Raw genomic sequence first — 24,585 nt, forward strand, 5'->3', positions numbered from 1 at the left:
ATAAAATAAATCCAACCTACACTGTCTTTACATTTATTTTAATGCGAAACTTTTTTTTAAGAAAAAAATCAATTAATTTATTCATGTTTAAAGAATAAAAAATAAAAAATTATATCAAAGGAAAAGACGTAAAAGAAATTCATAAAACATAAAAGTATAAATATAAGAAGGAGAAAATATACAAGAAAAATAAGGAAAAGTATAAGAAGAAAGAGAAACAAAAAAAATAGAAAACAATATTAATGTGACCCACCACGTGCAAAATAAATAAATAAATAAATAAATAAAATTGATTTTAATTAATGGGTTCTTTTCATTTTAATGACTAAAATAAGAAGAAGTAAATTTTTTTTATAAAAAGCTGTATTATTTTAAATTATTTTTATCTTATATTCTTATTAATATATTGTTCATTTCTTTTTACAAAAATAAAACTAAGATAATGTATAATTTAGGCTTATGATAATGATAATTCTTAATAATATATTAAGATCCAAAAAACATTAAACTACTTTTAGTCTTTAAATGCAAACAAATAAATAATTTGTGGTGAGGTTGGAAAGAGCTGCTACCAATAAACCACACACTAATAAAATATGATAATTTTACAAAGTAAATTAAAATAAATTAAAGAAAACAGGACATAAGTAAATTGTTAGGTAATAAACATAATATATTCAAAATTAAGTCAAGTCATATAAAAGTCAATAAAGCGACCGTGCTAGAACCATTGGACTTGAGAAGTGCCTAATACCTTCCTTTCTGTCAACAAAATTCCTTACCCGAATTTCTGGTTCGCAGACCAAACAAAGAGTCATTTTCTTTTTAGTAAGGATAAAAAAAAGGTGACTTTGAACACCTTAACTCAATTTTTAGTGGCGACTCTGAAAAAATTAAAATGATCCCTTAATAAGAACGTCACTTAAATTGAAAAAACGGTTACGCTGCCGTGGGGGAAAGGGGTGTGACAGATGGCGACTCCGCTGGGGACTAACTAGAATTCGAGCTTGTAAATATTGACTTGTATATGATTGTTATTAATTTTATTGTGTTTGTTACATTAATGTTGCATATATTCCCTTGTTTAACACTATGATATTGTTTGATTTCAATATAAATTGTCTTCTATAAACATCAATCTGAGTTTTCTGAGATACTTTATTCGGAGATGCGATTACGTTCCCGAACCATGAGATACCAGAGATGCGACAATGCTCCTGCAAAGGATTCTATAGTAACACATCTTAGGATGGGTAGGATAAACAGTGAGGACGGAAAGCCCTGCTACCGGTAAACTGTCCCTTCACAATTTGAGTTGTCCACTCATTTTATAGACAGTCTAGATACCCATTCCATTACATTGCTAAAGTTAGTAAAACAAGTCTCAAACATCTATTATCCTTAATAGGATTCACATTATTTGCTACATATGCATTTTTTTTAATTCAATGTGGCTCAACATTGGGTTCAATTGTATGTGTTATATGTTACAAATATACTATTTGAATGTCAATCAACGTTTGAGTAAATTAGTAAACTAAAAAAAAGGATATTCCTCAAAACTAATAAATATAGCAATTATTTGTAAAATCTCAAAAGTTTAATATTTGTATTTTTACAACAACATGACCAAAATAAAAATAGTTTTTGAAAGATAGAATACATATTTTTTATAGAAATATATAAAAAAGTAAAATTTAACAAATTATCCACACCTAATTCACAACTCTATGAGATACGTAGGCAATCCTCCTCGGGTTCGGTGATCCTTTTTTAAAAAAATTATTAAAAAATAAAAGTATTTCCTATAAAAAATAATGTTGTGTTTATAGTATTTTGAAACTACGTTCAACCTGATTCCTTCTTAATACAAGCTACGTAGGCAGCCTTATGTTGAGGTTCGGTCCAACCAAAAAAAACTGTAAAAAGTCCTCTCCACAAAAATTGGGTCAAGAAAAAAATTGATTTTTTTAATTTTATTTTTAAACAATATTTGGCTTGGTTGGTACAAAAATTCTTACAATTATGCATAAGAAAAATAATAGTGTTAAACTATTTCACAGGACGGACTAACTTTGTTGTGACGTATAGAATTCTTTTGGAATCTCTTGATATATTTATGTTATACTTAAGAAACTATTTTGCTTAAAGTTAAGGTTAAAACAAATTCAACCTCATTGTTTCATGTGCATTGTGTGGTGAGCTTTAGATAAAATTCAATGGAATGACTTTTGATTTAGAACTTGGCCTAAATGTTGGTTAAAGTTAAATTGTGAGCAACGTTTAACTTAGGAAATTATTATAGGCTTTCTTTGATCCGATTGTGCCTTTCAAGCCTACAAAATGACATGTTATCCATATGACTTCTATTTTGAGCCTGAAACATTTTTATTTGAATAGCCACCACTTCACATGTATCATTTTTAGAGCATAAATGCACTATTTTCTGGATCTCACCTCCATGTGTGTACTATCAATTAGATAAACAGCGTCGAGGCCTAAGTTGGATATCAAAGTGAAAAGAACAAGTATGTGCAAGTTCAAGCAAAATGACAAAAAAGCTATAATAAAAAATGAAAGGTGAGAGAAAAAATGAATGGGAAAAAGATTTCAAAAACAACAGAAAATATTGAAAGTCGTGCAAATTTAATCGAGGAAATAATCATATTGCCCAAATGAATGTCCTACCTTTCTCCAAACCTACGTAACAAGCAAATAATAAGTCCTATTTGATCTTATTTTGTGTGTTCTCACATCAATGGATACTTACATAAGTTCCAAGCATATGATATCTCAATCTCATACATTCAATATCTTTCCGAGGGTGAGTGACTTTGATATAAAACGTCCTAAGATCGAAACACTTTTATTGTGCGAAGTAGGACTTCATTTATTGCGAGGACACTTGAAACATGAAGATATGAATACCTTTATCCCTTAACTTAGGCAATATAAGTTCAGGTAAACAATTAAGTATGTTTGGTATACCATTTGAAATTATAGTGATTACTCAAAGTTGACCTCAAATTTGTCTAAAAGTAGCTGAAGATGACTCATATGCATCATGCTAATTGTTGGTACCAAGTAACGTCAAAAAATTGTAAACCATGAATTGATTCATTTCTCAAGAGATGTATTTTGTAGAAAAAATCAAGACAAAATAAAACATAATTTTAGGTCTTTGTAAACTATGTCTGACCTGATTCTTGCTATATAAGATACGTAGGCAGTCTCGCAATCGGCTCGGTCTCAAGAAATAAAATCTTATATCCGTCAATGATAAAAAATGGATCATCTTTTTTATAAATTGGGCATAGTTTTATTTGTTTACAAAAATATACACTACCGTTTCTAAAAAAACAAACACTCCATCATCATTCATTTCTAGGGAACAAACTACCTAATTGCATATTGCCTTAGCATTTCTTTTGGGAACATGTATATCTCATTCATGTTACTAGTAATTTATAAAAAATGTTTTCCTGTGCAAACTTGACTAAAAATAAAAAATGTTATGGTGATTCTAAATGATGATTTTATTTAATAAGATAATCTTTAATATAAGATTAAGAATTAGCAGGACCCTCCTATATAATGGGACTAGCAGGATCCTCCAAGATAATGGGACTAGCAAGACCCTCTGGAATAATGGGATTAGTACTACCCTCCTGGATAATGGGACTAGCACGACCCTCCTGAATAATGGATTACCAGGACCCTCATGGATAATGAGTCTAGCAGGACCCTCCTAAATAGTGGGTAGCAGGACCATCATGAATAATGGGATTAGCAGGACCCTCCTAGATAATGGGACTAGCAGGACCCTCCTGGATCATGAAATTAGCAGGACCTTCCTTGATAATGGGAGTATCACGACCCTCTTCGATAATGGATTAGCAGTACCCTCCTAGATAATGGGACTAGAAGGACCATCCTGGATAATGAGATTAGCTGGACATTCCTGAATAATGGGACTAGCAGGACCCTCCTGGATAATGGGACTAGCAGGACCCTCCTGGATAATGGGATTAGCAGGATCCTCCTGAATAATGGGACTAGCAGGACCCTCCTAGATAATGGGATTAGCAGGACCCTCCTGGATAATGGTACTAGGAGGACCCTCCTTGATAACGAGATTAGCAGGACCCTCCTAGATAATAGGACTAGCAGGACCCTCTTGAATAATGGGATTAGCAGGATCTTCCTGGATAATGGGATTAGCAGGACCCTACGGAATAGTGGAATTAGCATGAGTCTCCTAGATAATGGGACTAGCAGGACCCGCCTGGATAATGGGACTAGCAGGATCGTCCTGCATAATGGGATTAGCAGGATCTTCCTGGATAATGGGATTAGCAGGACCCTACGGAATAGTGGAATTAGCATGAGTCTCCTAGATAATGGGAGTAACAGAACCCTCCTGGATAATGGGACTAGCAAGACCCTTTTGGACAATCAGACTAGCAGGACCTTCCTGGATAATGGGACTACCAGGAATCTCATGTATAATAAGACTAGTAGGACCTTCCTGGATAATGGGACTAATAGGACTTTCCTGTATAATAAGACTAGCAGGTCCCTCCTGGATAATGAGATGAGATTGCTTTCTCATAGGATAAACACTTCCTAATCAAGATTTTTTATTTTATTTTCTTCTAAAATAAACACTTCCTAGTCGGAGTTTATGTTTAGATTTATATTTGCTAATAACTCACAAAAATTTCCCCAGTTAAAATAGGGGCAAAAATTTTGTTTATTTTTTGTTTGTGGTGATTTTCAGATTTCTGCAAGCGAGACATGGATTAGAAATTCAACAACATAGTTTTTTTTAGAATGATCAATTCAATGATGGTTAGAATTAGCTTCTTAATTGCATGTAGCAGCCTGACTTCTTCAAATCTTTTACTATTCAACTTTTAATCAAGAAAGCACGAAGCTATTCAAGAGCATTTTTAAAATTTTCCTTTTGAAGAACGTCAAAAGTTCCGTCTAAGTGGAAAGTATAGCCTCTATTCCAATTCTAGGTTAAGATATTCACAAAAATATCAAGGTAATATCTTAAAGACAGAATTCAAGTGAAGATTTAAGAAAACCTGCATGGATAGGAGTTTGTACATTTGTTTTTATTTTAAGTATTAGCTTTCAATTTTATATTTTTATGTAAGTATAAGAGTCGCGATCTAGAGCCTCGATGGAACCTCATTTAACTCCAACTCATCCCCTCATCTACATGAACTACACGTGACTTGATTCCCTTATAACCAGGGATATGTAGGCTGTCCAAAACAAGGACTCGGTCGCACAAATTTTGGTCTTTTAAATAAGCGCTCGGTCAAAACTTGTCACTTTGTCTACTGCTTTATAAAAAAACTCTTCGTTTTTCCAGTCAAATAGGGGCAAACTGTAGACATGTAATTTTTGACCGAATTTAAGTTTCATACCTTTTTAGAGCTTAAATATTTCTTTTACTATTTTGATTTTTATCTTATTATGTTAAGTTTATTTTTAAAAGATATGAAAAAACACAAAAAATTAGAATAACACTTTAAGGTATATTTTTATTAATTCATTCAAAGTTTTAATAAATTAGTGACTTTGATTTTATATATTTTCTTTTATCTAGCTATCTAATTTTTCTTAATTAATATTATTATTATTTTATAACCAAAAAAATAATTAAAAGAAATTAACCTACCAATTATCCCACCCCACTTCACCATTTCTCTCCACTCACCCCACACCCCACTCCACTTATCCAACTCTTCCATATTAGAGATCATCATAGCCTTAGACATAGCCGATATATAGAGGAATAATTGTGGAAGCAAGAATATACGTCACCTAGACGCTCTAGAGGTAAGTATCAAATCTGTCCGTTATTCGCTTATTTTTAAAAGTCATGCCAAGCAAAGAAAGAAGGGACAACGTTACATATCGTATAATCGAGCCGCACGTCCAATATTTACTGCTCAAGCTATTAATCTATAACAAGCAATAATTGTGCCGCAATTATATAAACATCGTGCTTTACTTTCTTGTAAGCTAGCTAATAATCTAACGAAAATTCAGCAGCACCTCCCCTATTTTCCTTACTTCGTCCCAATCCGACAACAATCCAAATTATCCACAGCAATACCAATAACACATATAACCCAAAGAATCATATTAAACAGCCCCCTCCTCAAAAAAATTCCATCTCGGCAACCATAGCAGCGAAGCAACGACACACCGAGCGATAACTCATTTTATAATTCGCCATACATCTACCTTATCGTATTCATCCTTTGGAGTATATACTCATAATCACATTCAACATATACATAATGCCTAAACAGAATTTTCCTGCAGTTTGCTTTAATCAAAACAGCCCAAGCACCAACACGACACCACTAATAATCCGATTATGGTTTCCATTCATACTTAGCACATTCAATAACTAAGACAAACTTCCTAAGCTACTGTTCACGCCCCCTTCTTAAAATTAATGGACAATTAACAAGGGTATTCTAAAGAATTAACACACCAAACAAGGAGATTACTAACCAAATTATTTGCAGCTGCTGGCCAAGAGTTGCAGGGTTGGTTTCTCCATTTCCATGGCCGCCTAAGACAAGTGGTGAAGAAGAAGATGATATGCAGCAATGCATTTCACCACTTTATTTAGCATGGAGTGGATTTCTCCACCTCATTTAATAGTATGAAGTGGAGGTAGCCCCCCTCTACACCTGTCCACTAAGGCCAGCCCACAATCTGATCCCTTTTTAATTTTTGCCTTGAGTGGTGGGGCCCACTAGATTAAATTAATCCTAATCAGCCACCAATTATGAGTGGTGGGGCCCATTGGATTAAATCAATCCAAATTAGCCACTAATTAATCCCTCACTTAAAGTTAATGGCACTTACATTAGCCAACTCATACTTAATATCACATTTGGAAATAACATCCTTGCCTAATATTTCTTTACGTCTTCTAGATCACGATGCTCACTACGTATAAAAAAAATACGAGGCATAACAATATGTTATCGATGAAAATATCCTTTCATCAACCTAACACATGTTAGATAACCTTTGACATGGACATACCATACTTGAAGTACAGGCTAATATCGAGTACAATTGTGTGAACCTTCAGAAGACCCTATCTAGCTAGAATATAATGGCATGGTTCTTTCATATAATTTGTGGTTGTGTGTATACATATATGTGAGAAAACCTTTCGCATAACCACGCATCGAAAAACACACATTCATACTTTACTTTTATTCATGCATAAGAGTATTAGTGTATATACATGAGCAATCCTTTCATATAAACACATGTAGACAGTTCATGATCATACTTTAATTCTTACATTTAATCATGAAATAGTATTAAGATGCATAATAGGGTTATTTAAAATCCCTCAATCCATACATTATCATCATCTCGTATTTATAATGTTCATACCTTAGTCATGCATTCATTTGATAAGCATATAGAGGAACTATCCTAGGAACTATTTTGTCAAGGGACACATGTGCAATGTATAGATAAGGTCCCATAACCTTACCTACACTAGTCCACCTACCAAGTTATCCTAGTTAAGAATCATCTGCACACTATCATGAACATATACTTAACATGTGTAGTTGTAGACCTTAGGTGCATATGAGAACAAGCATTTAATTAGCTACCATGAATCTATCCTACCCATAAACATGTGTGGAGTGTGTGTATGTAAATTGGAAAACATGGTCACATAATGGCTATCAACTTAACATTGAGGTAGCCACCCTGTTAAGATGACAATACACATTCAAGCATAGACCACACACCACATTATAGAATAGGATACAAGACCATCACATTGCATCCAAGACTCCTAGTATAGGTTAAGATTGCACATTCATATTGAGATAAAATGATTGGGGTCATAATACACATTATTATTCAATCATTAATCATGTAGACCATACATAACCCTAACATAGTAATCCACATACTCATAACATTAGCTATACTCCCTAGACCTTCAATTAGAATGGAATACTAGTTATAATACTTCACATTGTCTTACCAACATCACCATGCATTCATAATACAATTTCCTTCAAGGACATGATAGCATCACATATACATCCACAATAAGGTAAACACCGTAACCAAAAGTAGACCATAACATCATTGCTCAGTTTCTCAACAGTTCAACTTTAATTCATATAGAAGGAAGTACATAATCATAGATTTACATAAATGAAATCATAATCTATCAATACCTCAACAAGATCACATTAGCCATAATATAGACTAAATTGAGATTTTGGGAGGAACATGGGTTCATCATGAAATTTTACGGAAATTACTTTGAAATTAGTAGATAATAAGATATTAAACATAAGCATTCTTTTGAAAAGAATTTGAGAAAGAACACATGGTATGATTTAAATATCTGGACTTTTATAAGGAATTCTACTTGAAAACCTTTGAAGGGACTCCTTAGAAGAAAGTTTTACTGAGGATAAAGGATCACAAAACCACATTACATGAATAAATCACGAAATATTAATGAACAATCCATGGAAATCCAATCTACAATATGTTCTTGAGATTCATCTCCAATGGTTATGAGAGGATTTTGAATAAAAGAAGGCTTTGGGCTTTATGATTTCTAAATGTGTCTTTGGGTGTTGACTTGGGAAAAGGTTTAAATAAGTCATAAAAGCATATTATAATCGTCCACCAAAGTTACCAAAATACCCCCATACTTATTTGGACATTTAGACATGTCAAACATGACATTAAAACGATGCAAGCAAATCTCGAAATTGTTGTGTATCACAGAGAGAGTGCTTAATTCAGCCTGAAAACATTTTTGAGGCACTGAGCCTTGTGCTGGGTGTGTGACGCACATGCACTCTCAATGCCAGGCGTGCGACGCGAGGCAGGTTCCATTTCTTGCTGCTACGCTTTGCCTTAGGTACCCTCCTTTGCCAACGTTTGGGTCCTCCTAGGGGGCGCTTAGGGTAGTTTTTGCAGAGTCGTACCCAAATTTTTTTTGCCTAAATATGTCTATTAAGATTCTAGGTCACCTCTTCTGTTTTTATACTTCAAACAACACATAAAAACAAGCAAACATGCAAGTACACACTAGCATGTCTAAAGACCAACCTCCGAACATCTTTGAAGTTTTTTTGACATTTCATCTCCAATTGACTTTAGATCAAGTATCCATAATCTAAAACACCTAATAAACATATTATCAAACTTTTTAGGCACATGTGAAGTTTTAGGTACCTTAATTCATTTTGAGGAACCTTACAAAACGATATGACCTCTAGGAATTGAGTTACCCCCTTCAACTATAAGACGGGTTCATTAGGAAAATTGAACTAAATAACTATTGTTCAACAATAAATAGAAGCAAAACAAGCATGCAGCCAATCCATTCCAAAAATAACATGAAAATCAACCAAATCATGTTCTACCAAATCCACCTATGTAACTCTATTTGGAAAAGAGATAGGACAACTCCTAAAGATTCTTCTAGACACAACAGAGTAACCCAAAAAAGTTGTAACCAAAAAGGATTATCCAAACCGAAAAGAATTATCCAACCCTTCCTCCACTCTCCTTGGAACTGTACATATTTTATTCGTATCCTGTATAGACAAGAAAAATATTAGAAAAAAATGGGACACATAGAGTTACCACTCATAAGGCACGACTTTCAAGATTAACAATAAGTGAGAATTCCTATGCACCACATAGCCTTTAATTCATATGTGTGGTGTGCTTCACACACATGAACAAGACTCTAGGTATAAATTGTTCAATGAGACATCAATCCTAAGATTTTATTAACCTCATTCTTTTATACAATGTATGTCACGGCCGGGGAGCACTCCCTAGAATTAACTGGCATTTTCATCCTCGAAGAAGACTAATACTAGCCTCTTAGCATTCTTCATTGGATATCAGAGCCTAAAAATGCATAACAATAATAACGTTTCATACATACATCTATATAGTGAGGTTTCCATACACCTCACACATACTACGTAGGGAGTTTAATAGACTCTTTATATAGGAAGCATACAAAGGCTTCTCTTTTAAACAACATGATCGATATGTAAGAATTAGTGTAATACATCGATTCAGATTGAACCATCTAAACGAATACAAATCTTGTATATAGCCTATACAAAGTCAACAAGCAAATATAGGCTTATATCAATATCCTAATGAAAGAGGACTTAACAATGTCTTTATGAGAAAAAAACATTAAGAGCTAGATTGTGAAACAAGGTAACATCCCTAAACATGAGGACCTACAAAAACAAGGGGAATAGGATAAAAGTCATCTTTAATTGTCCACCGAAGAACTCAATGAACAAAATTTACATAATTGTAGAAACATAGAAATATGGGATAGTACACCAATCATTCTAAGTATGGAAACATATGCACATAAATATTTGAAATCATGCTAAAGGGGACATTTGTTCAAAACGATGCCAAATTCCTTTTAGAAGCCTTATCCACAAACAAGAACACATATCATTCAATAATCAAATATCCCTTAAGAAAATACCATATTCTACACAAGACCAGCATTATCAAATAGAGTCAAGTCAATATTTGTAGTAGCACATTAGTTTCTATAAGCAAAGAAACTCAAACATCGTGTTATAACAACAAGCATGTACAAAAGTTTATAATATTACAACATATGCACGACACTAATCATAATTCCTAACCAAGCTTACAAGTACAATGACCAAGTACAGTCCCTTAACCACACTCCATAAAGTAAACAAAAATATGTTCAAAAGTTAAAATATCATCCTATAAGATCATCAAAATGTAAAGTCAACATATGCAAATCATTTACTTCATAAAATAATAAGAACATGCTCCTAGGACTTCCTCCAACTAGTGCAATGTATAGTTAGAGTCCCATACCCCTACCTAGATTAAGTCAAACCCCTTAAGTCATCCTAGTTAAAGTTTACTTTATTATTTTATTTTACTTTCGACATCACTTTCCTTTACAAACATGCACTATTCATTAAAAGAAACCATACACCAATATAAGGTGGACTACTTGCCAAGGTAGTACCAAAACATGAACATAGCATCTTGGTGGATCCACTAGCTAGTATTCATATGGGGGAACCATAGTTAAAGAACTAGGAGACATGATTGAGACCCTCTTTATTACATTGTCATTTTAATCTCTATCTCATGAGTACAATAGTGAACCTACGTTCCCTACATGGGAAGGGACACTCCTCAACTAGTTCACTCGGTGCTAAATAGAGTCCCTTTTTGAAACGTCTTTAAGCCTTTATTAATCATCATAACATAGTATAAGTCATACGAGACTAAACCTTTTAAATATCATAATCATTAGATTGTTAGGAATTGAATGTGAATATCCTTTCTATACAACACTCATATGTGAGATTAACAGATTATCATCATGATGTCATAATAAAGTAGATGTATAATTCATAACAAATATTATATCATTACATATTAATCATAATCTCACAATCCATATAGTCAAGACATTTCAATTACATTCATCATATCATCACTTACATAATCTAATCATAATCAACACTTTTGGATATAATTAATCATAATATTAGTATACATAGTGAGGGTCAAGAAATACCCTAATTCACCAATAATTAATCATAATATATTTTTATAATAATTAATATCAATCGAGAACAATATTATTTAAAGAATCAATTTCAGAATAGAAAGAAATCCATATTAAATTCATCTTTTGGAAATAAATTTTGAAAGAACCCTTTTAGGAAAGGAGTCCCAATGTTAAAAAGTTTTCATACCTTTAAAATCCTTGAAGATTAATGGATAGAAAGTGAAGTTCTTTCAACCCTAATGCCCTTTGACCTTTGTCTTCTATGAAGTCTTCTTTGGGGAGAGAGAAAGTAGAGAGAAGAAAGAGAATTCGAGTTTTTGGAATTTAAAGTGTTGGGTTTATTTAATTAGTATTAGTTGTTTATGTAGGTCCTTAATTAAGTTATTTAGACCCCCATAAACCTTTATTAACTAACTATTATACTAATAAATTAATCAAACTCACTTAATGTTACATGCTAAAAATAAACTAAGGTAGATAGAGCCTCACATGTTCCTAAAAAGTTAAATAACATGTTCATAAACTACCTTGCATCTTGAATAATTGATTTGAAGAGGTTTGGAGGTCAAACGTCTAAGACGTTTGAAAGATGGTTTTTAGACGTGCTAGTGAGTCATTGTACGTTTACCTTGGTTTTATGTGTTGTTTGAAGTCCAAAAATATTATAGGTGACTCTATTATATTAGTATACATAGTGAGGGTCAAAATTTTTGAATTCGACTCCCCGAGGACCACAACAATTGCCTCAAGGAGGACCCAAACGTTGGACAAGGAGGTTGCCCAAGGCAACGTGAAGCAGCGAATTGAGGACCAGCCCCGCGTCGCGCTCCTGCCACTGAGTGTGCCTTGGAGACACACACCTAAAACGAGGCTAACTGCCTCAAAAATTATTTGGGGGCAGTATAAGAGGCTTCCACAGAAACGCGCAGCCACTTCCTCAATTTGGTTTCGTCGTTCTAAAGTTAATTTTACATGTCTAAAAGTCCCAATAAGTATTGGGTTGTTTTGGTAACTTTGGGAGACGTTTATAAACAGTTTTTAGTACCGATTATACCCTTTTTCAAAGCCAAAACTCCGACACCCATTAACAAATAAAAAAACCCAAAACTCTCTCCTCTTAAAAAAAACCCAAGACCTCTATTGAAGACCAAACTCAAGAACAAGTTATGAGGGTGGATTCTTGGAGATTTATTCTAAGATTTTCGTGTGGTATTTCTAATTTAGAAGGTATGTTCATACATCATCTCTACATAACCATTCATCTATGGAGTCGTTTCAATGCTTTTTCGAAACATGATTCTAAGTCAAAAATCTTATTTTTCAAACTAGCCATGGGTTCTTTCTCAAATTTCTTTCAAAAGCATTCTATTGATTAATATACGTTTAGATACTTATTTTATTATGACTTTCTATATAATTTTATGAAGAACCCACAATTCTCCTAATTTCTCAAATTAGCCTATAATGTGGGTATTTGGATCTTGATGATATGATGAGTAGTTATGTTTAGATTATAATGAATTGCTTAATTCTATATTCCATAAAGTCTATGGAATATGAATTATTGGGAATTGATCAATGAGGATCATTGGTTTGGAGTTTTTGTAAGTTGACCTATTTCTTCTAATTAGAGTAGAATGTATATTGAATTGGGTTGATTAGTATGGTCCACTAATGGTGGCGATGCTTGCATACTTGTACATGTTTATGTGCTCTGATCATGACCTTTGAAGGCATTTGATGCAACATTTATTTATATGATGATTTCCATGTGAAGGAAGTTGAAGGATTTACCCTTGATTCTAATAGAACGTTTTATGTGAATTGATATTATGTGAAGTATATGAATAGCCCACCAAACTTTAGCATTCCTTAAAATGATCTACGTCTAACTAGAGCCTAACACTTATGTCATGAAGTTTTAAAGTGATAAAGTAGTTTATCATGGTGTTCTTAGGCAATATATACACTTTGGATGAGTTTTGAGGTCCAACGTCCAAGAACATGATAGATGTTCGAAAATTAGTTGAAGTTGAACTAGTTTGTTGTAATGTCTTGTAGTGATCTATAGGGGGATTTTTTGAAGGTTAAATTCAGTATCGAGAGTTCCTATGCGTACCTGACATACAAAGGGTCAAAAAATCCTAGAACAATGACCCAGGGACAATCAATTGGTCCTCCACTCTCCTTGCCACTGCACGTCTTGTAGTCATATCCTATATCGACAAGAAAATGATAAGTAGAAAAGGGGACACATAGTTTTACCACTCATAAGGAACGTCTCTCATGATTAACAATACGAGAGAATTCCCAAGCATCACATAGCCTCTAATTCATTAGTGTGGTGCACTTCACACCCATGCTAGAGACCCTCTTCATGTAATTGGCATTGTAATATATATTTCATGAGTACAATACTGAATCTACATTCCCTACATGGGAAGTGATACTCCTCACCACTAGTTCACTCGGTGCTAAAATAAGTCCCTTTTTGAAACGTCTTTAAGACTTTCTTAATCATCATAACTTAGTAGAAGTCATAGGATACTAAACCCTTTGTATATCATAATAATTAGCTCATTAGGAATTAGATAAGAATATCCTTTCAATACAACCCTTATATGTGAGATCAACACATTATCATCATCAATCATAATAAGGCACATATGTAATTCATAACTAATCTTATATTATTACATCTTTATTACGATCTCACAATCCATATAGTCAATAAATTTCAATTACATTCATCATACAATCACTTATATAATCTAATCGTAATCAACTATTCAAATGAACATCATCATCATGCATAAGTGATCACAATGGAAGTAACGATTCATGATCATAAGCCTTACCAATTCAAGTTCACAAGCCTTCTTCTAAAGTTTTATCATTAACCAACCATATTCCTTCATTAATAGTCTTAACAACATCATATAATAGTAATTTACACAAGAACTAAGTCAATATAATCATCACTCATCAATACATCACTTAGGGTTAGGGAAATAGGGTCATTTCATGATCGCTTCCATCGAATTAGATCTAACATCAAAAAATACCGTAATTCACCAATAATTCATCATAATATATCCAGACTAATTAAAAGCAATCGAGAACAATACTATTTGAAACATCAATTTCAGATTAGAAAGAAACCCATGTTCAATTCATCTTTTGGAAGTAAATTTTGAAAGAACCCTATGGGGAAAGGAGTGACAAAGGTATAGTGTTTTCATAGTTGAAAATACTTGAAGATTGATGGAGAGAAAGTGATGTTCTTTCAGTCCTAATGCACTTTGACTTTTGTCTTCCTCGGAGTCTTCTTTGGGGAGAGCAAAAGTAGAGAGAAGGAAGAGAATTAGAGTTAATAACATGATAATAAAATGCTTAGCAGCTTGAATAGTTGATTTGAAGAGGTTTGGAGGTCAAACGTCCAGAACGTTTTAAAGATAGTCTTTTGACGTGCTAGTGAGTCCTTGTAAAGTTACCTTGGTTATATTTGTTTTTTAAAGTACAAAAACATTATAGGTGAACCTGTAATATTAATAGATATGTTAAGGGTCAAAATGTTTGGGTATGACTCCCCGAGTACCAAAACAAGGGCCCCAAGGAGAACCCAAATGTTTAACAAGACGGCTGCCCAAGGGAGCGTGCAGTAGCAAGATTAAAGAACAGCCCCACATCAGGATCCTTTCACTGAGTGTGCCGGTCAGAAACTCGCCCAACAAGAGCCTAACTTCCTCAAAAATTATTTGCGGCAGAATAAGAGGCTTCCTCCCCGACGCGAAACCACTTCCTAGATTTGGTTTCGTTGTTTTAAGGTAAATTTTTACATGTCTAAAAGTCCCAATAATTATGTGTCTGTTTTGGTAACTTTGGGAGACGTTTAAAAATTGTTTTTAGGACTTATTTTACCCCTTTCCAAATATATAACCCCGACACTCATTAATAATTCAAAAACCCTAAAACTCTCTCCTCTTAAAAAAAAACTCAAAACGTCTATTGAAGACCAATCTCAAGAAAAAGCTATATGGGTGGATTCTTGGAGCTTTCTTCTAAGATTTTCATTGGATTTCTAATGTAGAAGGTATGGTAATACTTTATTTCTAGATAACCATTAATCTATGGAGTTTGTTCAAGGCTTTTTTGAACCATGATTCTAAGTCAAAAGTCCTATCTTTCAAACTAGCCATGCGTTCATTCTCGGACTTATTTCAAAACCGTTCTATTGATGAATATACGTTTGGGTACTTATTTTGTGATGAATTTGTATCAAATTTTATAAAGAACCCATGATCCTCCTAATTTCTCAAATTGACCTATAATGTGGGTCTTGTGATCTTGATGATTTGATGATTAGATTATGTTTAGATTATAATGAATTGCTTAATTCTATAGTTATCTGGATAGAAGGTCATCCTCCTAAGCTACTACTTTTCCGGGTTCTCCCATGAAGTGGGAAATAAAGTCGGGAGCTTTTCAAAGAAATTATGTAAATGGATCTCCACAAACACCTAGGCGGGGCTCTAAGGTTAATGGTATGGTTTACCCACCCTGAGCTTCATATGAGATCAAAATAAAGACCAAGGAAATAGTGGTTTTCTTGTCTTCACACACAATGTCCCTCCTTGTTTTCCTTGCTCGAAACCCCACGATAAAGGAAGTACAAATAGATAGTGAGTTGAGTCTTTATTAGGGAGAGTTTTCACTCCAAAGAAGATTCATAAGAAAAAAAAGAGAAAGAGCGGACCTTTGATTTCCTTGGACCACGTAAGAATTCGTCGTCCGAATGAATGTGCTTTTTCCTTGATTCTCTAAAGGTATACACCACTATTCCTTTCGTCCACCGATAAAAGGTTCATCCCGAGTCACAAGTGCAATCTCTTTTTTTTCATTCTTTTTTCTTTACTTTATGGTAATGCAATGCAAGAGGTCGGAAATCTGGTTGTTTCTGATGATCAAAACAATTAACATAGCACCGCTTCAACAAGTGGACCATACAAATTAATCATGATAATACAAAATCTATGCATAATATTAAGAGAGTTAGGGCAGCATACAACCCATTCCATCTCACCACTTCAATCCAAAGATAAGTCATCCAATTCAATACCAACAAGCCCTTACCCATTGCCATGAATATCAATTCAATTAAATAACCATAATACTCAATGAATCAAGGTCAATTCAATATAGATTTATCAATCTAAGACAACCTATACATCAGAGATACAATGCATAAACATTAAGTCAATATCAATTCAATAAGCTTAATATTCTATATATCTAAGAATATCCAATACTTAATTAATCAAATTTAAACATCCTATAAACCATCCAATCATAATCTATACGTGAAACAAAAGCCTATAACAATCTACACATTAATTCAATAATATCAAAGTATGATCCATAACACATATTTTTGTCAAATTATCTGATTGATTATGTGAAGTATGATGATTTCTATCTACTTGTTAAACAATGTGAAATTATATGTGATCTATGGATGTTATATAGGTGATCATGTTAGACTATGTATACCATATGCTTATATGTGTAGTCTTAGAGGTTGCTACATGATTGTTCCTACTTCACTATAGGAGTTTGATGATTATATTGATAATGGTATAGTAATGTATATGATTAAATTTAGAATATAAGGGTCACTCCTATGTGCTTAAAAGAATGATATGCTATATGTGATAAAGCTAAAATATGTAGTCTTGTTTGGTAGAATTTCGTCCCTTTACTTGATATATGAATTAATAATGTTATAAGATTAGGATTTGTCTTGACTAGGTAGGCTTAGTGCACCCTTGTCATGTATGAATTAAAAGTAGTGAAACATTAGAGAATTTTAAGAATGCCATGTATGTGGTAAACATTATGTTATGAATGTTGATGTCGAGAGCCGTAATGGTATTCTTCATGTAAAGAAATGGTGGACTTAAGGTTAATGGTCTAGAACAACAACATATTAATCCTTAGGAATTTCATAATGAGATATCTTACTCCCATTGGAAGGTAAACCTAGTGGACTTCTTTGGTAGGTTGAAGGTGATAAGGTTATGAACTAGATATGGAACCCTATTCATGTGATCCTTTAAGGCCATTTACTCTATGAGAACCAAGGCTAGTACCGAGTGATTATGTAATGGGAGGTAGCTCCACTTGAGAATGAGACTAGAGTACAATGTACCTCTACTTGAGAATTAGACTAGGGTACATAAAATCCCTTAATACTCCTTAACCATGTGCCTACATGTGATGTGTCCTATTTCTACCCTTGGCAAGTATAAAACCCTCATCGGAGTAGGTTAGAACTCTAGATTCCATGTCTAGATATCATGGTCTATGTAGGTTATTGCTTATTCTCATCATGTGGTATACTTACTAGTACTAGAGAAGTTCTATGAAGTTTAGGTGGTGGTTTGGGACGCTATATAGACATTGCACAATCGGTTATGAAGGTGTTAGTTAGAGTTCCTATGTCTTGTCCAAAACAATTACTTGAATGCCCTTTATGTGATTTATGAGTCTTTATGAACTAATTAACAAATGACTTATGTTATGAAGTATGTAGAAGGAATAAGTAGCTGTCTAGAGTAGTTAAAGGTTATTTAGTTAAGTTGTGAAGGGGGCATAGGAATGGTCACTTAGTATCTTACCTAGATGAGTCTTAAGAATTACTCTAATTAGAGAAGTGTTGATTATGTGGACATGATCCGAACTTAGGAAGTCTTAAAGATTAATTAGGTAGTCTTTAAGAGGTCAATCATGAAAATTTTTTCTTCATCTACTCAAGTAAGTCTTTTGATAGACTTTGATGAGGAAATTTCATATTGTCTATATGTTGATATTTTTGATGTCTTGAAGTGTTTATGTGACTTATTATAAGTAATCTTAAGGGTCGTTTAGGCACATCTATTGAGGGTGTATGGGCGGTCTCTCTTTGTTTGGCTTAAGTCACATCTTGAGAGGGCGTATCGGTGGTCTCTCTTTGTGTGACTTAAGTTAATCTTACGATAGCTTTAAGTTAGAATATTACATGATAAAGGGTGTCTTATGTGAAGAATAAGCATATTCATTGTACAAGTGTCATTCAAGGACGAATAATGTCCAAGTTGGGGAGATTGTAAGACCCCGAAAAAGACATAGGTGAACTAGAGTATAACATTTTGGTATTGATGGTATAAGGTCTTAAAAAAGTTTATTACATGGTCTATAGTCAGTAGCTAAAAGTATTAGGTACATTGGAAGTCCAATGTCAAGGAATGACTAAGACGTTCGATGTTCAATGAATAAGAATGAAGTTGAGATGTTGAGGATGTTCAGGGGGTATGCTTCCCTATTTCTCTTATTTTTATGTTATTTATACTTAAATTATGTTTTGATTGGTATGGTCAACTTATGGTAGCGATGTTATGTGAATTGACGTGGCCTTGTCGGCATTACTTTATGCAATATGATGATTATGGCTTTGTCGTCACTACTGGAAGTAATGTGACTTTTTGTGTAATTGATTATGTGAAGTATGATGATATCTATCTACTTATTAAGAAATGTGAAAGTAGATGTGATCTATTGATGTTACGTAGGTTATCAGATTAGACTATAACCATGTGCTTCTATGTGTAGTCTTAGATGTTCATACATGATTGTTCCTACATGACTATATGAGTTGTGATGGTTATATTGATAATGGTATTGTAATGTATAGGATCACATTAAGAAGATAAGGGTCATTCATATGTGCTTAAATGAATGATATGATATATATGATAAAGTGAAAGAATATAGTGTCTTGTTTGGTAGACTTGTGTCCCTTACTTGATATATAAATGAATGTTATGAGATTAGGATATGTCTTCACTAGGTAGGCTTAGTGAACTTTGTCATGTATGAATGAAAGATATGGTGGACTTAAGGTTAATTGGCTTGAAAGGCATCATATTAATCCTCAGTGAAGTCATAATGAAATATCTTAGACTCCATTGGAAGGTAGGGGTGAATGTGATTGAGCTATGAACTAGATAAGGAACCCTCTTCTTGTGATCCATTAATATTAATTACTCTATGAGAACAAAGGATATCACGAAGTGATTATGTAATGGGAAGTTGGTCTACTTAGAAAGAGACTAGAAAATAATATACATATACTTGAGAATGAGACTAGAGTACATAAAATTCCTTCATACTCCTTAACCATGTGCCTACATGGATGTGTTCTTGTTCTACCCTTAGCAAGTAGAACACCCTCATCATAGTAGGTTAGAACTCTGGATTTCTTATCTAGGTTATTGCCTATTCTCATCATGTGGGATACTTACTAGTACTAGACAAGTTCTATGAAGTTTAGGTGGTGGTATGGGACGCTATCTAGACATTGCACAATAGGCTATGAAGGTGTCAGCTAGAGTCCCTATATCTTGTCCAAGAACATTACTTGAATCTCCTTTGTGTGATCTATTATTCTGTATTAACTAATGAACTAATGACTTACGTTATGAAGTATGTAAAGGGAAAAAGTACCTATCTAGAGTAGTTAAGGGTTGTCTACATAAGGTGTGAAGAGGGAATGAATGGTCACTTCGTGACTTACCTGGATGAGTCCTAAGAATGACTATAATTAGGGAAGTTGTTGATTATATGGACACGATCCAAACATAAGAAGTCTTATAGATTATTTAGGTAGTCTTGAAGATGTCAATCATGTACGTTGTCTTCTTGATTTAATTAAATAAGTCTTTTTGATAGCCTTTGATGATGAAATGTTATATTGTCTATATATTGATATGTTTGATGTCTTGAAGTGTGTATGTGACTCATTATAAGTAATCTTAAGGGTTGTTTAGGCACATCTAGTGAGGGTGTATGTGCGGTCTCTCTTTGTGTGACTTAAGTGAATCTAAGGATAGCTTTAAGTCATAAGGTTACATTCGAAAGGGTGTCTTAAATAAAGAATAAGCATCTTCATTTTACAGTGAAAACTGTGACTGTGAATGAGTTCACTGTAAAGTGATCTCTAAAATATGATTTTTGGTTTAAATGTTATCTGATGTGTTTCCAAGTTGTTAAATATAGTTCTTATGATTTTAATGTGATTTTTAAATGAAAAGATGCATATTTCCAATAAAAGTCTGTTTTCATGATTTTTATGCATAATGTCATACTTAGTATATGTGGTTGTACTAACTCCATGATTTTATCTATTTATATAGTTCTTGGTAGGTGAGGAGCTTTGAGAAATGAAGACTTGGACCGTGGCATTGTTCAAGAGAAATTAAATTATGTCCTCATTTGACTTGAGGGCATATATGTCTTTTATATTTTCCATTCGAAGTATTGTAATAGACTAAGTATTTCAATATTCGTATTTTGAAGTTTGGGCCGTGTCCCAAGTATCCTTGTGTCATAAGATGATGAGATTGAGACTTACTATTTCCTATTGCTTTATATGAAAGAGATTTTAAAGACTATGTTATGTTTTGTGAAAAGTCTTATTTCTGCACTACTTTTCACTATGTTTATGCGATGAATGATATGAAAGGGATTTCTTAAGACCTCCGAGAGGTCAAGTAGGCCGGTTACAATCTGAGATTGTACACTAACTTCTAGATTGTAGTCTTGGGATGTGACAAGTTTCATTTAAACCGATAAATATTTACAACATCTCATTGAACCATCTAAACTTTGGAGTATACAACACATGGGTCTAATCCCATACATGACATAAAATAAAGACTAAGACATAAAGGAACATGTGGATATTGTCCTCGAATTTATAATGACTCACCAATAGTTCATCTTCAACCCTTAGAAACCTATCCATCGTCCATGGCATATCAAGACATACAATTCCCTACACTTCATTCAAAAATGGAAAAAAGGGTTAGCACATTAGATGAACTAAGTATGGAAGTCATGCAAAAACCATGAGAAAGGGACCTTTACCAAATAAAATGATTTTCATGATATATGATTAAAACATCATACTAGAACAATAAGAACAACATTTAGCACTTTAGAAATACATAAGGGATGATTTAAGAAATTAGTCATATTTTTAGGAAAATATTACTGTGACCTACTTCACTATAAAATGAACTTCTTCACTGTTACAGTGAAACATCTTAACTTGCCTTCACACACCTTCTAGCATGTAATCTCTTCACTAAAAGCTATCCTAAGACTCACTTAAGTAAGGACAAGAGCGACCACACATACAACCTCTATAGTAACACCTAAATGATCATTTAGACCACCTATAATGAGATACACATATTTACAAATACATTAATCATATGAACATAAGATGCTCCTACCAAAGGTAATTCTATGTCTCACTTGAGTGAGTTTTAAAGCGACAACCCATACGATCCCTTAAACATACACTTAAGATATCCTATAGACTAACCAAGATAGAATCATTGACACTTAATACATCGGTACATTGATAATATGACATTCTCCTTCCAAAGACTATTAAAAGACTTACTTAAATAAATTACAAAAATAACGTCCATGATTGACCTCTTCCTGAGTATCTAAATAATTCTTAAGGCTACGTAAAACATATATCATGTCTACATAATCAACCATGTAATTTAGTTATAGTCATTCTTAAGACTTATCTAAGTAATATACGATGTGGCCAATTCCTATGCCCCCTTCAGACCTTACCTAGACAACCCTTAACTACTCTAGGTAAGTACTTATTCTTTAAACATGCTTTATTTACTTAATGTAACAAACCTAAAAATGGATATGCTAAGTAATGATTAATGTGTCTCAAAATGCATACGATTAGACCGGGTTCACACAGAATGATGTGCGTAGAACCAGACCTCCGAACTTTTGCGACAACCAAGTAAGCTAACTTGGGGAGTTAGTTGATATAGTATAGGTTGGATCCAGCCATGTAGGGCTCCCGAATGTGAAGATTCACTCGGATGAGTCTTTACCGGACTTAAAAAGGGGAAATGTTATATTTGGAGAGTTTAGCGGTAAAATGGTCTTTTTCCAGGCTAAGGGTAGTATCGTAATTACCCTAAATATATAATTAATTATTTAATTAATAAAGTAGAGGGAAATTTTTGGTGAAAATGGATGATATTTCCCATTGGTAAATTAATTTAAGTAATTTATATTAAAATATTGATCGAAGAAAAAGAAAAATAAGATTATTATTAATTAATAATTTAATTAATGGGGCGGTTTGGGTCGGGTAGACCCGGAGGGATCCGTTTTCGCGATGGGGACGTCATGGGTTCGAACCCTGATAGAAGCAACATTTAAATGGATTAAAGTGAGGTGTATAATACGATTTTTGTTAGGACATTATGGTAATTTCACTAAACTAATTAAATCAGATTTTCAATGATTGAAAGAGTCCTAGTTGACTATCTAAACTACTTCACCTAATCTTAAGCCACGATAATCACAAATGAAGTCTTCTATTGTCTGCACATTCACATTCATTCACTAAAGAATAAAAATAAGGAGGGGAATTAAAGTAACTTAATATATATATTATAATTCAATTTTATCATTTAAATTGTGTATAATAAGTCAACAACAAACTCCCAAGGAAAGAGGTACAGGACCTCCGCTAGGAGTGTACTCAATGTGCTCTCTTGATATATTATCTCTTCTAAAAACGTTTTTCAGCTTTATTTTGAAATTCAAAAATATAAAAATAAAATAAGCTTACTAATTCTAAAGATTTCTAGGCGGCATTCATCAAACACAAAAAGAAAAAAATTGTATGCCTAAATTCTTTAAGAAATCACGAAATGAACTTCACATGGGAACAAGAATCAAAGCTATGAAGAAAGGTTTTTTTTGTTTGGAAGCGTGTGGTTGTGGCTGGTTGTAAAGGCTAAAAAGGTATATATTTTCTTCTCTATTGGTCCCTTTCCCAATAGTTCCCTAAGGTTAAGTACGTATTCTAATAAACTAGGGTTGTCCCCGTTTGATGCCCCTGTCATTAAATCCTTTGAAAATTGATGCATGCGTTGGTATGTTTGCTGGTAGACAATTTAGGAACGTTTTTTTATTGTGGGTAATGTGATGTTCTCGGACATCTTATGATCATTTTATGTGTGGCCGACTGTATGTATGTTTTATGTACACAATAATGTTAGTTATCATAAGAAGCATATTACAGATTGTTTTCAAAAAAGTGGTGAATTAGGTTCTATGCAAATTTTGTGTTATTAACATATGATGATGAAATTTGTATTTTCATGAACAATAAAAAATAATTAAATTCCATAATGAATTGGTTAAAATTTTATGTAAAACTCTAAGCTAAAATGCCTAAACTCAATGCAAAGAAAGTTAATTAAAGGCATATGTTAATGGAGTACAATTTCTACTATTCTCTAGTAAAAATGATAAATGTTTATGCTGTCATTGAGGGTGGAACTCGAGACTTTAAGGTCCTAATACTAAGTCATTAAGGCTTAAAATAAAAGAAAATAAAATGGGGTGAGAGAGGGGATTTGAACATGGTCAGGTTAAATGAAGCTTGGAAAATAAAGAAAAAGAAAAAAGTGAGGGAAGGGGGATTCGAAATCAGCTCCTTTGCCAAGGGTGTTGGACACATCAATCTCACACCAAAATAAAATAAGAAAATGTGAGGCCACAAGGATTTGATCCCAGATACTCTTGGCCGAATGAGTGAAGCCATCTAGCACTCAAAATAATTAAAAATAAAGTGCTCCCAAAGGGATTCAAACTTGGGTCTCTTTACCAAAATTGTGAGACACATTAAAATGAAATAAAATGCATCCACTAAGGATTGATCTTGGGTCCCTTGAATGCATGTGAAAAAGCATAAGTCTTACATAACATATACTTAGATTGTCATGAAACACTTAGTGAATTATAAGGTATCCGAATCGGGTAAGAACATG

The 24,585-nt window shown here is 33.4% G+C and overlaps 1 long non-coding RNA gene across 1 annotated transcript; it reads left to right on the plus strand.

Annotated features, from left to right (window-relative positions):
* The first annotated feature begins 12,769 nt into the window (after positions 1–12,769).
* On the plus strand, positions 12,770–21,144 carry LOC138337618 (uncharacterized). The gene is made up of 2 exons (XR_011210958.1): positions 12,770–12,883; positions 20,887–21,144. It is a non-coding gene; the product is annotated as an uncharacterized lncRNA (long non-coding RNA).
* The last annotated feature ends 3,441 nt before the right edge of the window (positions 21,145–24,585 follow it).

The sequence above is a fragment of the Solanum lycopersicum genome, chromosome 8, assembly GCF_036512215.1.
Source record: "Solanum lycopersicum chromosome 8, SLM_r2.1".
Lineage (NCBI taxonomy): Eukaryota > Viridiplantae > Streptophyta > Magnoliopsida > Solanales > Solanaceae > Solanum > Solanum lycopersicum.